This window comes from Echinops telfairi, unplaced genomic scaffold (assembly GCF_000313985.2).
Source record: "Echinops telfairi isolate 266 unplaced genomic scaffold, ASM31398v2 ScPeMD7_443;HRSCAF=831, whole genome shotgun sequence".
In the NCBI taxonomy this organism is placed as follows: Eukaryota; Metazoa; Chordata; class Mammalia; order Afrosoricida; family Tenrecidae; genus Echinops; species Echinops telfairi.
The window spans coordinates 37,974,161-37,983,131 of NW_022104341.1; the positions used below are offsets into that span (position 1 = coordinate 37,974,161).

At 37.7% G+C, this 8,971-nt stretch overlaps 1 pseudogene; it reads left to right on the plus strand.

The window, feature by feature from the left end:
- Positions 1-7,359: 7,359 nt before the first annotated feature.
- On the plus strand, positions 7,360-8,962 carry LOC101651326 (annotated as a pseudogene).
- Positions 8,963-8,971: the final 9 nt, after the last annotated feature.

Genomic DNA, 8,971 nt, shown 5'->3' on the forward strand with positions numbered 1-8,971 from the left:
AGGCCTTCCATTTGTCTTAGCTACTCTATGACTAAGAGTAAGTCTCAGAGTCTCTTTTGACATCCAGTTCTTTCCTTGATTTTCTTTTAATGACCATTTACTTTCTTTGTGAATTATGTCCTTGATGTCCTCCCACAACTCATTAGGTCCTCGCTCATTAGTGTTCAATACAGAAAAAAACTGTGCTTGAGATGTCTCATAATTCCGGTGGGATATGCTCAAAGTTGTATTTTGGCTCCATTTGCATATGAAAAATGAATGGTTTGTTTCACAGTCAGCCCTTGGCCTGGTAAGCTGATAATGAGCTTCTCCATCGTCTCTTCCCACAGATGTAGTCCACTTGATTTCTGTGTTCTGGAGAAGTTCCTGTGTATAGTTGCTTTCTGTGTTGTTTGGAGAAGTTCATGTGTATAGTTCCTTTCTGTGTTGGAGACAAAATGTATTGGGTATAAACGAGTCATGGGTCTTGCAAAATTCCATCATGAGATCTCCAGCTTCATTTCTATCAACAAGAGCACATTTTTCATCTACTGTTTGTTCCCCTTTGTTTCCAACTTCAGCATTCATTTGTCAATAATAATCAATGCCTCTTGACTACATGTTTGATCAGTCTTGGAAAGAAGACATTGATAGAATTCTTGAATTTCTTCATCACTAAATTTAGTGGTTGCTGTATAAATTTTTAATAATAGTTTTATTGATTTAATTTCCTTGAAGACCAATAGACATAATCCTATCTCAGACAGCATTATACTTCAAGTTGATGTCGTGGGGTGCTCTCAAGGGAACTTATGCACAACAGAATGAAACCTTGTCTGGCCCTGTGTCTTCCTCACAATTGGTCCTATGCCTGAGCTGATGCACTTTAAGGTAGGTCATGAATTGTCTTTTCTGACAATGGTTGCTTCACCATTCCTCTTGATAATGCTATTTCCAGCATAGTACACCATACAATTTTCTGATTATAAAAATGATCAATCCCAGGCTATTTAATCTCCCTTACACAAAATATATCAATCTTTATGTGTTCCATTTCGTTTTTGATGATGTCCAATTTTCCTAGATTCCTACTTTGTACACTCCAAATTCTAATTATTAGTCAATTTTTGCAGCTGTTTCTTCTTTCTTTATATAGTACCCCATTACCAAACAAAGATACCACAGACTTTACTCACTTCATGTCACCATGAAATCAGCTTCTCCTTAGTCACATTTTAAGTGCCCTTTAACATAAGGGGCCCATCGTCTGGCATTATCTCCAATAAAATTCTGGTTTCATTCATTAGACCTTCAGTATTTGACGTTTCCATGATATGCATAAGGTTTTCAGTGGCTACTTCTTCCAAAGTGGACATCTGATTCCTTCTTCTAGTCTGTTCTTACTCTGGGAGTTCTGGTGAAATGTGTTCACTCTGGGTGACTTTGCTGACATTTGAAATACCCATGACGTAGCTTTCAGCATCACAGTAACACACAAAGCACCACAGTATAACCAGCTGACAGAGAAGTGGTGACTTATCTGTATGAGGTGATGCAAATAGGCTGGCTTGGCTCCAGTTCACCTTACTCCTCAGAGTGACATCTTTGATTTTTTTTTAAACAATTTAAAGATTTCTTGTGCAGCAGATTTGACCAATGCAGTATGGCATTTGTCTTTTTGACTGCTGCTTCCTTCCATGAGCATTGACTGTGGATCCAAGCAAGATGAAATCCTTGAAAGCTTCACTTTTTTCTTGCAGACAACATATAACTGAGATTAAAAAAAATCTCTTTCTATATTTTTAATATGTGTAGTTACAAATTCAATGTTGTTACACATATATATAAATTACAATTGTCATGGTTTTGACTATTGTTTATTTGTTACATTTATTTTTATTTCTTTATTACTCTTTGGATTTGACTGAACATTTTATATATGGTTTCTCTCCTAGAGAACTAACTATATTTACTTCCAAAATTTTGAATTATTTCCCTAACAGTTCAGACACTTGAAAAGTAATATAGATCAGTCTTCAAGTGACATGTTTGGTGAAGGTCCCATATAATGCAGTATGATAGGTGGGTTCTGTGTCAATTAGCTGGGCTGGGATTTTCAGTGATTTGGCAGTTAAAATAAGAGACTACCTATGACCTAACATAATATAATCAGCTCTATGATGTAATGTGCTATAAATAGTCAAATGATTGTAAAAAGACTAGGGTGGAATGCAAACCTCCTTACTCAGGCCATAGACCCAATACCATTTAAATGAGGTTTCCTTGAGAGCGAGCCCTACTTCTGAAATAAGGTAGATGTGAAGGATTTCTTGCTTCTTGCTGGTCTGGATCCTGCAGGTGGCTCCTTGACCTCTGGTTATTCTGATGTGAGCCAATGGCCTACCATATTGCCTGCCATCCCTGGAAGCCATCTAATCTGACGGCTTATCTGTCATCTTCCTGGTTCATCTCTCTTCTTCCAGATTCATCAGCGCCCAGAGCAATGCAAACCAGGAGAAGCCTTCAGCTTAACATCTGACCCACAGTCTTGAAACAGACTGAACTTAACCATTACTACAGTTGTGTAAACATAAAAAGCTCTCTCTATATATATTTATATATAAATATTAATACATATATTTATATAAAATTTTATTTGTGTAAATATATATACACATACACTGATAACAGTATATATACACACACACACATATACTATTATCAGTGCCATTGTGTCAGTTATGACTCATAGCAACCCATATGCACAAAAGAACAAAACACTGTCCAATCCTGCGCCATCCTCGCAATTGATACTATGTTTGAGTCTATTGTTACAGCCACTTTGTCAGTCTATTTCATTAAAGACTTTTGGATACCTTCTTTGATCCTATCTATACCTTCTGCTGTACCTTGGGATGTTTCCCTGCCCTCCTACTTTACCAAGCACGATGTCTTTTCTCCAGGGACTGGTCTTTCTTGATAATCACGTGAAAGTACCCGAGATGAAGTCTCATCAACCACACTTCCAAAGAGCATTGTGGCTGTATTTCATCAAAATCTCTGTTCTTTTGCCAGACCATGGCAATTGTAATATTTTTCACCACACCATAATTCAAATGCATCTATTCTTTGTTCTTCCTTATTCGTGGTCTAACTTTCACATATATATGAGGTAGTTGGAAATACCATTGCTGTGTCAGCTGCACTCTAATCTTCAAAGCAATATCCTTGTTCTTCACCACTTGAAAGTGGTCTTGTGCAACATATTTACCCAATGGAATGTTCAAGTCTTATCCCTTTAGCTGTAAATATGATCCCCTGTTTGGAAATTTTCTTCTGTCATGCTAGAGAAGGGTAGATCCTAAACCTATTCCCTTCAGAGTGCTATCTTCTTAAAGGAGCACAATAGACACAGACATATTCAGGGAAGATGCACTACTTGAGCGCCAATACACAATCCAAAGAGGACCAAACATTGCCCAGGGTTACTGATGAGGAGGGACTCAGTCTTAGAATCTATCCCCTGATTTAGATTTCTTGCTCCTCAAACTATGAGCTAATAACTTCCTGTCCTGTAAAGCTGCCCTCTTGTGGTATTTTGGATTGTGGCAAGATTAGGTAATTAAGATAAATCTTTAATGTATTCATCTTTTCTTGACTGCCATCAAGTCACCCATGGAAAAACTCATGCATAACAAAATAAAGCACTGACTGGTCCTGAACCATTATGTTGTTTCAAATAATACTATTTTTTTCCACTTAGGTTCTGATAGTCATTGCACGGTCTACACCGAACTCACAGGCACTATGAATGATTATAGTTTATTAAGTAAGTCAACAGATTGTAATGGAAGTTAGAAATGTTTAGGATACATTTGTTCATCAGGACATGCTAAAAAGTTCTTTTAGGACTGCTAACAAATGCCTAGTAGATATGCCACTCCAAAGTGAATCTCTTCTGTAGACTTTCAGCTCAAGCTCAATGGGCCACCAAACCCAGCTACCCAGAGTCAATCCATTCCACAAGCGATGCTCTTCCTCAAAATCACTCAGCTTTACTTGGTCTGTGGGCTGGGAAGTCCACCACTCTGTCTCTTGCTCTGACTTCTGGTTCTGCTATGGCTCTTCTGATGTAGCAGCTATCTTCTAGATCGAGGAGTTTCAATGTGGAGGAATCTTGGGATCCAGACGGTACGTTCCTCTCTTACCTCTTGCTAGTCGTGAAATTCCACCCTCTTGCTTCTTAGAGGACTCATTTTATACCCATCAGGATGTCTTTCCAATGAATCCTATTCACCATTACAGTTGAATCCAATCAGTATCTTCTCCCACCTTCTTATCCAGACCTATCAAGGAAAAGGTAATTTGGTTGGAGTTGCACACTTTGGCTAGAAGGGCACACCAAATAATTCACTGCCTTGAAACCATATTCATGATCATTGGTATGTATGATTATATTGCTGTGATCTTTTGTGTCCCTTCATCCTATTGGAGTTTTCCCCTTTCCATTTACCAAACATAACATCATTCTTCAGCAATCAACCTCGACTGACAAAACATCTAAACTAATTTAGTGGAAGTCTTGGACAATATTCAGTAATGCATAAGGTACTATTGGCTAATTTTGGAAAATATTTCACCAGGCTTTTCTTTTAGTCTATCTTAGTCCAGAAGTTCTGCTGAAACCTATTGATCATGGGGGTTATGTTGGCATTAGAAATACAAGCAGCATTACTCCTAGCATAATAACACTATGCAAACCATCACAATACAACAAACCAACAGACAGTTGGCAGTATTAATCATAGGTATATTAAATATTCTCCCTGATAATATCAACATCTCTATCACATCTGAATCAACTTTTGATGTTTGCTTTGCATCTCCAGACTCTTCTTTTGGAATTTTTGTGATTTTTACATTTTTTGATGAAATCCAGACATTCTATGTAGAGTAATAGACTTCTAGCATAATACTTAACGTTAATTTACTAGGAATTGGGCCATACTTTCTTTTTGCTGCATAGATAGATGCCAGATGCTTCAAATTCCTATAGAACCCTTGCGTTTGTCTCCATTTTTTTCTTTGATTTCCTTGAGTTTCCCTTTTTAGTGAGAGGAGTCTGAATCTTGTTCTTTCCCTTAAAAGTACTGTTATTATACCTGATTCATTGATGCGCTGGGGAGATGTTCCTCTGTGACCTTCACAAGTGTTTCTCCAGTGGTATGGATTTCTTCACCATGTAGGTGAGGCAGGAAATAAAATGTCCAGAATTTTAGAAAACATCCTCTTTCAGATGATGTAAAGCTGTGGTAATATTTTTCTTTTGAGAGTAGGCCTTAATCATGAAGAATGCTCTGGGCAATCATTTTTTAAATGATTACTCTCTCTCCCCCACTAGAATGGGGAGGATTTCCCCCCTTAAATCTTCAAAATGCTATCTTGAAGGTCCTCCTGGTAGTAAAATCCATGGAGGTATGCTCTACCCCCACAGTGGTTACTAGCAGTTTCTCACTCTCAAGGTCATTTGCATTCAGACTTTAACATATGGGCTAAATTACCATCCAAGATTTTAGTAATTTATAGTTCCAGTGGCTTCTGCTCCAAGTCAGAAGGTCTGGGCTGGGACAATCATAATTCTAGTTTTCAGGGTGACTGTTTCCCATAAATCCTTAGTTCGAGGACGAAAGACAAAACAGAAAAAAAGCCCCAATGCCGTCTAATACATTCTGACTTGTAGTGACCCACGGACAATGCAGCACTGCTCCCGGTGGATTTCCGAGACCAACTCCGTATGAGAATAGAAAGTCTCCTCTTTCTCCTTCAGAGTGGCCAGTGGTTTTGAACCGCTAACTTGCCATTTAGTAGCCCAATGTGTAGCCACTATACTTACCACAAGAGCTCCTTAAGAACACCAGGAAAAAGATCATTTGTTGTGTTTTCATTTGTTCCTGGTTTTTATTTTATTTTTTTTTTGTAAGAAAGACAGTGACAACTTCCATGGTCTCCATATGTCAGAGCTAAAACCGTAAGCTCATTCCTCTACCTCCTTTCATTGCTAGAGCTTTCTTTATAAAGGTTTTGAACTAAAATACAACTTTTTTCAAATGATCTTATCATCTTAAATATATTCCCTCCAACTTTCCTCTAAAGCACATCAATTTTTATTCATAAAAATATTTATAAAATAATATTTGTTGAGTGGATCTAATTGATGGAAATTCTTCAACCCTAAGTTAGTGTTTAGATGACAAAAACCCAGGAAAGCTACAAGAATTAGAATTTTAGACTATGAAAAAAAAACCTCACATTTATTTGTGTTTCAAATAAGAAATTTTATATATGGATAAGAATAAATGAGCAATGTTTCTCTGTCATGTCTCAATCAGCTTTGTAAAGATAGGCTGTAGTCAAATTGAAATACATGATTAATATAGGTTCCAAGAGATTCATAGCTGCCAAATTTGTTATTAGTTCTTAGAAAAATGAAGAGAGCAGTTTAATAAATGTTTGAGGGCTAGTAGACAAGAGACTAGCCCTAAAGAAATATGATTAATCTGGCATCTACATGAAAGGCTTGGATATCAGGAGTAGAGAAGAGAGAGGATAATAAAGGATTTGTCTGAGTATGGTTGATCACTACTTATGTCTGATGGAGTCTGTCATTTTTTGCCCCCAACAGTCCTAATGGAAGATAACTCAAAAAACTTACAAAATTAGAAACTGTGGGTAGAATAAATAATCATGTCTGTTGGTAGAATAAATAAGCATGCTTTAGTTGTACACCCCAATACCTATTCCTACTCCCATTATTATGGATGTAATAAAAGATTAATATCGTCTTCATACAAAACAGAATGTGGAAAGAACATGCTGGCATAAATTTGTGTATAAACTAACAGGTGTTCAGGATTCTTAAAAAGCAACTTAAGATAAAATACCTCTCAATTTTTGATTTATATTATATAAGCATAGCAAGCTACAAAACTGGCAGCTTTCTTATTATGCTTGTAACTCTATCATACATAGTACACTGAAACATTTTCCTTTTCCTAAACATAAATGAGTTAGTTAATTGTGCCAACCTGGCCGATAATCACATGTGGGGCTAATTGAAAGGCGGAGGGATAAATGGGTGGTGAAGCCTCGCCTTTCTAGTTCTCGGGTCTCTTGCTTTGTGATGGTCACACCAGGGTGTAGCTGCCTTAGCAGTTCCCTGCTTCAGCTTGCAAGATTGACTTCCTACAAGACATCCCCAAGGAGAAGCCGCATGGACCTATCCCGATGCAGCCCTGGGTGCTGGAGCAGCCATGTGGAGACCCCTGCTAGTGCTGAGATGCTTGTTCGTTCACTGACTCAGCTTTCCTCCTGCAGTCGGCGGCCAAGATGTCGACCAAGAATTTCCGAGTCAGTGACGGGGACTGGATTTGCCCTGACAAAAAATGTGGAAACGTAAATTTTGCTAGAAGAACCAGCTGTCATCGATGTGGATGAGAGAAAACAACTGAAGCCAAGGTGATGAAAGCTGGGGGCACTGAAATAGGAAAGACGCTGGCAGAAAAAAGCCGAGGCCCATTTAGTGCTAATGACTGGCAGTGTAAAACTTGCAGTAATGTGAATTGGGCCAGAAGATCAGAATGTAATATGTGTAATACTCCAAAATATGCTAAGTTAGAAGAAAGAACAGGCTATGATGGAGGTTTTAATAAAAGAGAAAATGTTGAGTATATAGAAAGAGAAGAATCTGATGAGTTTGGACGTAAAAAGAAAAAATACAGAGGAAAGGCTATTGGTCCTGCATCTATTTTAAAGGAAGTTGAAGATAAAGAATCTGAGGGAGGAGAAGAGGGTGAGGATGAAGATCTTTTTAAATATAAATTAGATGAGGATAGGATGAAGGTGATGCTGATCTGTCAAAATAGAATCTTGATGCCAGTGAAGAAGATAGTAATAAAAAGAAATCCAATAGACGAAGTCGCTCAAAGCCTTGATCTTTACATTCACGATCTTAGTCACGCTCATCCTCCCGCCTCAAGTTCAAGGTCTAGGTCCAGGTCCCGTTCAGGAAGTTCTTCCAGTTCGCAGTCAAGATCTCTTTCCAGTTCCCGAGAACATTCGAGATCTCGTGGGTCAAAATCAAGATCCAGCTCCAGGTCCCACAGGGGCTCTTTTTCCCTAAGAAAAAGATCTTATTCAAGTTCATCGTCTTCTCCTGAGAGGAACAGAAAGAGAAGTCGTTCTAGATCATCTTCTTCTGGTGATCGCAAAAAAAGACGAACAAGATCAAGGTCACCCGAAAGCCAGGTGATTGGTGAAAACACTAAACAACCCCGAACCCAGGGCCAACCCCTACGGAATACCACTACTTTACCCAGCAACCACAGGTCATCTTCTGGATCGTCTCATTCTGGTTCCCGTTCAAGTTCAAAAAAGAAATGATGTATTAAAATCTACATCTTAAAAAAAAATTCAGTACAGTGCATGAAGCATATTTTTTAAGAAGTTGATGTCTTACTTGGTCAAAAGTGCTAAATTTGCTAGTAGAGGTGCATGCCTTTCATTGCTTTTCAGAACAAGACAACTGTGTTTATTTGTGAATTTAAAATAAATAGCATTTTAAGCCTTAATGTCCCAAAATAGAATGCTGTATTTAGCATTCATTATTTAAAGCCATTTGCTTTAAAACCATCTTAGCTGTAACTGTGTTCTTGTTTCCTAATTTTAATTTTTTTTATTTCCAAATCTATCCGACCTGTTAACTTAGAAGTATGAGGCTTGCTGAAATTTAAATATGGAGTTCAAGACAATTTAACCTGGAAAAAATAACTTAGCCTGTCTATGTGAATTTATGTATAAGACACTCTAAAACTTAAGCTAATTGGCAGAATATTCAACCAGAAACATCTGTATTTTGACATCCTCTATACTAAAGGCTCTTCAGAATCATTGTCTTTTATTCACCTTTACTTTTTTACACCACCATTTTAATGTA